The following is a 5,131-nucleotide window of genomic DNA, read 5'->3' as shown; positions in this document are numbered from 1 at the left end:
GCATTTGTAATAAGAGTTAATCTTTTTTCTTTGGAAGTTTACCTCAGTTGATCAGCTTTTACTGTCCCCTTGTGCCTGGTGTGATCAGTTAGGTTACCTGATCCTGGATTAATCATCATTCCTTACAGTGAGTATTACTTTTAAATAACTAAATAAATGACAGAGCCTGGGTACTGAGAAACAGAGGATTGCATATTTTAAATAAGTTGTAGTTACTTAATAATAAAATTAACTTGCACCCTAAATAACTGGCATGCAAATTATGATTATGTCCAATTGCATTTCTAAATGTTGAATTAGAAGTGTTCAGGGGAGCCATCAGACACCATGTTGTGAAGAGAGAGATTTTTAAGATTTGCTGTTAAGGTTTCAGGGTCATTACAGTAGGCAATTTGTGAAGCACCCATTGATTTTAGGTCTTAGCTTGTTAAGTTCTGTAGTTAGAAATTGATAACTCCTGAGTAAACCTAACATTGATACTGATTGGGATTATATTTTCTCCATAGATTTACCTGCAGAGTTTTGTGTATGCCACCTTTTCCAGCTCTTCAGTCATGTCCACGCAAGTGGTGGTCACATAAGGAAAAGTGACTTCCAGAGCATGTACAGTTATCACCAACAATATCCAGTCTCTGCCAGTAGGACCTAGGATTCATGGCCATGAACTGAGGTAAATAAAACAAAGTAGAGAAAACTTAGTTGGTTTGGAGAGTTGTATAATACAGTTGTGATTCCACTTTTTTCTGAGTTTGTGAAATGCTTAAAAAGAAAACCTTCGTAAGCTTTATTAAAGTCCCAGTCATCTATTAAAATGAAATTGATTCTGTGACAGATACTTCTGTTCTAGAAACAATATGTGCTTGGCATGTAAGGAGTGGTGTTTTCGCCCAGTTGGCTGTGGGAACCCACTTGTCCCAATAATCTGTGGCAGTTTTTCCTTTGTCATCTGGGGGAGGAAAGTATTCATCATATTCATTATACTGTAGGTCTGCTGATTTTAGCAGTGTATTTATATGAAGAATACATATTAACAAAGACTTATTCTGTTAAACATGGCCTCTAATTTAAGTTAAAGGTGTGAATGACAAGAATTCCAGATTCCGCAAAATGCTTGCTTCCAATGACTTTTGGTTGTTGCTGTCATTTTTAGTATAGAACTTCCTGGAATTTTATGAGAACTATGATTGTTTATGGGCCATGTATGAAAAGAGATGACTTGCTATATCTAAGCGTCTGCAGGTTTCCATAAGGGACATAATGGTTTCCAAATATTTTTAACACTGAATGCTTGGTGTCCCTTAGAATTCTTCCTGCATTCCTGTTCTCATATGAGTGTGTCTCATTGAAAACAAGTCTAGACAACAACTTCCTGGTTTTTATGGTACAGGCATATCTCAGAGATAACTGCGGGTCTGCTTCCAGACCACGGCAATAAAGGGGATATTGCAAGAAAGCAACTCACACGAAGTTTTTGGTTTTCCTGTATATATAAAAGTTATGTTTATTCCATACTGTAGTTTATTATGTGGGGAATACCATTATATCTAAAAAACAACATGCATATACCTTAATGAAAAAAATACATTGCTAAAACATGCTAACCGTCACCTGAGCCTTCAGCTAGTTATAATCTTTTACCTGTCACAGGGTCTTGCTTCACATTTGATTAACCTCATTGTACATCTCCATCAGAGCTCTTGCTTCTCCAGGTACATTGTCAATTAGCAGTAATACTTTGAAAGGAATCTTTGGGGGATAGTAGGTCTCAACAGTGGGCTTAAAATATCCTGTAAGCCATGGTGTTTACACATATGCTGTCATCCAGGCTCTGTTGTTCCATTTATAGAGCACAGGCAGAGTAGATTTAACACAATTCTTAAGGGCCGTAGGATTTTTGGAATGGTAATGAGCATTGGCTTCAACTTAAGTCACCAGCTATATTAGCCCCTAACCAGAGTCAGCCTGTCCTTTGAAGCTTTGAATCCAGGCATTGACTTTTCCTGTCGAGCTAAGAAAGTCCTAGATGGCATCTTCTTCCAGTAGAAGGCTGTTTGATCTACACTGTACATTGCAAATATGTTTCATGTAACCACCTTCATCAATTATCTTAATTAGATCTTCTAGATAACTTGTTGAATCTTCTACATCAGCAGTTGTTGTTTCACCCTACATTTCTATGTTGAGATGGCTTCTTTCCTTAAATCTCATGAACCAATCTGTGCTAGGTTCATACTGCTTCTGCAGTCCTCACTTCTTTCAGCCTTCAATTTGGGGCCTTGCTCTCGATTATGTTGTGGCTGGTTTGATTTATCCAGACCACTAAAACTTTCTCCATAACAGCAACAAGGTTGTTTTGCTTTCTTATCATTTGTGTGTTTACTGAAGTAGCACTTTTCATTTTCTTCAGCAACTTTTCCTTTACATTCACAGCATGGCTAACTGTGTGGCTTAAGAGGCCTAGCTTTCTGCGTTCTTGGCTTTCAGCATGCCTTCCTCATTAAGCTTAATCGTTTCTAGCTTTTTATTTAAAGTGAGAAACGTACAACTCTTTACACTTGAACATTGTAGGGTTATTAGTTGGCCTAATTTCAATAGTGTGTCTTGGAGTGGAGAGGGAGAGAGATCAGGGAATGATTGATTGATGGATCAATCAGAACACACACCATTTATCGATTAAGTGCAGTCTCTTATATGGGCACAGTTTGTGGTTCTCCAATACAATGACAATAGTTACATCAAAGATCACAGATCACCATAAAGGATATAGGGGAAAAGCTTGACATATTTTGAGAATTACCGAACTGTGACAGAAACACGAAGTGAGTATATGCTGTTGGAAAAATGGTGCCAATAGACTTGCTCGATAACAGGGTTGCCAGAAACACTCAATTTGTAAAAAAAAAATGCAATATCTGTGAAATGAAGTGAAGTGAGATTTGCCTGAAACACATTTATTAACTATGACTTCATAATTATACATATTACGTTCCCTATTGAGTATAGGTTTTCATTGTGGTTTTTCAGAAGTTTCAGAAATTCTGGGTTTTAATTGTTATGCTACCTTATAATTTGTCAATAAATCTGGTTTTCTATATATATATGATAGGTAAACTGGATTTGATACAAAATAATTGTATAAGTCTCTTAGGTAGCCTCCCACCTTCATAAAGTTATCGGTTCTTCATGAAATGGAGTTAAGATTTAGGGGTTTGTAATTAATGTACTGATGTTTGTTTCTTACAGATTTTTACTTGTAGTAGAAATTGTAATTTGATAACAGTGCTATTTGTAGAGTTTTCATAATCTTGTTTCAAAGATTAGGAAAACCTTATCTTCATGTAATGTGTTTACTTCAAATAAATCTTTATTGATTTTTTCAAGTAGTTAGACTTTACTATATGAGGTACATTTTAAAAATGTATATTATTCAGTTGGTAATGCATTGATAGATTTCGCCTTTCCTCATCCTTGTGTTCCATTACCTGTGGTACTGACCATACACATAATAATATTCAGTACTTGGATGTTTTTAAGTGAGTACAGCAGTGCATATTATCATGGGATTTTTTGTACTGGTAGAATGACATCTCAGCCTGAGATGCGATATTTATGGGTTGCAACTTTTCAGTCTTACATGATGTACTTTTGCCTGTGTAGGTGATGACTTTGAAAGGAAAAGAATTTGAGTACTGAATTTGCTGACAACCAGAATGGGTCCCATCAAGTAGTGTTTCAATGAAGTTGAAAACCAGGTAAAATAACATTGTAAAGAAAAGTGCAAGTTTATTGCAGAGGCCTTGGCTAGATTTATGATGACATTGGACCTTGTTTGAACGTGATGATATTAAAATTTGAGCTTAAATGACACTCTGAAATCCAGTCAGTAAGCCTCACCAAACTTTCAGAGCACCTTTTTATCAGTAAAAATCTAGGCTTAACATGTGAAAACATGAAAAAGTAGAGTACTTATAGATTACACTCTGGTAATGACTCAAATATCTTATTTTTATCAATATTCTGAGCTAATTCTTTTTTCTTTCTTTTTTTATGGTTTGTATATTGTCGAAAGCAAAACAGAAGTTCTTCCTTGGATCACAGGAGGCATGCGTATTTGGTGAGATGAACTTGGACACACCCTTGCTAAATTGAGACTACCACCCCTTGGGTCAAAGATTGAGTCCCAGAGTTCTAGGGTGTTGAGTGATGTCCAGGAAGGAAGGAAACTGATACCTATGGAGCTTACATTATGGAACACTGGGTGTGCTAAATTCCTTTACATGGATACTGTTTGTATTTGAGTACAGTTGATATTTTTCCTTCACTTGTCTATTGATCATCTAGAACAGAGCCTGTCACAGTAGATTTTTGAAACATCGTAAGTGATTGAATGCAAAGGCATTTATAATAAAATAACTTATTACGGTGGAAAACAAGTTTTTAGATCTTTTGCAGTTGCTACCTTGGTGAAACATCTCTGAATAGAATCTAGGCCTATCACTTGTGGTAGTAATGTTAAGTACTTTGTCATGATATTTACAGTGGATTTGTGGAGGCTAGTTTTATTCATTTTGGTTAAAAAGTGGAAATAAATGCATGATATTTGAGTTCAGAAGAGTGAGAGGTCCACTCTTCCTTAGTGAGATGGGGAAGGTCTAACAGAAGAAAAAGATCTGAGATGCAGTCCCAAGGATATTGTTAAGTACAGAAAAGGGAAAGCAGGGAGTACTTTAGATGTTCAGGTTGTTAAAGGGCTGAGATGATGATCACTTGGCAAGCTTATCTACAAACAGCAAATGTGGACTATTATTGTGGGAGAGCACAGGGAATTGTTTCTGGGATAGTTCAGTAAACTTGGGGACTAGGAGGTGAACACTTCTGAAGTGACGTCTGCTTTGTACTACAAGGATTATGCCATGGTGGCTGTGGTGTCCTTCCTCTTTGGTGAAGGCGTTGCACACTAGGAGAAACAGTTCTACTAGTTCCTTCCACTTTCAGTGTCATCTCACTGGGCACTGAAATCCATACTGATCCTTGCCTGTGATTTAAGAAATTATTTTTTATAGGAATTATATAATTTTATATTAAATAATATACAGAGCAGGGGATACAGACATAAGCAGTGAGCATAATA

The 5,131-nt window shown here is 36.4% G+C and overlaps 1 non-coding gene across 1 annotated transcript; it reads left to right on the top strand.

The window, feature by feature from the left end:
- Nucleotides 1-3,804: 3,804 nt before the first annotated feature.
- Nucleotides 3,805-3,877, top strand: LOC119533735. The gene has a single exon (XR_005216844.1). It is a non-coding gene; the product is annotated as a small nucleolar RNA SNORD107 (small nucleolar RNA).
- The last annotated feature ends 1,254 nt before the right edge of the window (nt 3,878-5,131 follow it).

This window comes from Choloepus didactylus, chromosome 4 (genome assembly GCF_015220235.1).
Source record: "Choloepus didactylus isolate mChoDid1 chromosome 4, mChoDid1.pri, whole genome shotgun sequence".
In the NCBI taxonomy this organism is placed as follows: Eukaryota; Metazoa; Chordata; class Mammalia; order Pilosa; family Megalonychidae; genus Choloepus; species Choloepus didactylus.
The sequence above is the reverse complement of the archived record's forward strand: the minus strand, read 5'-3'. Positions and strand labels throughout refer to the sequence as shown.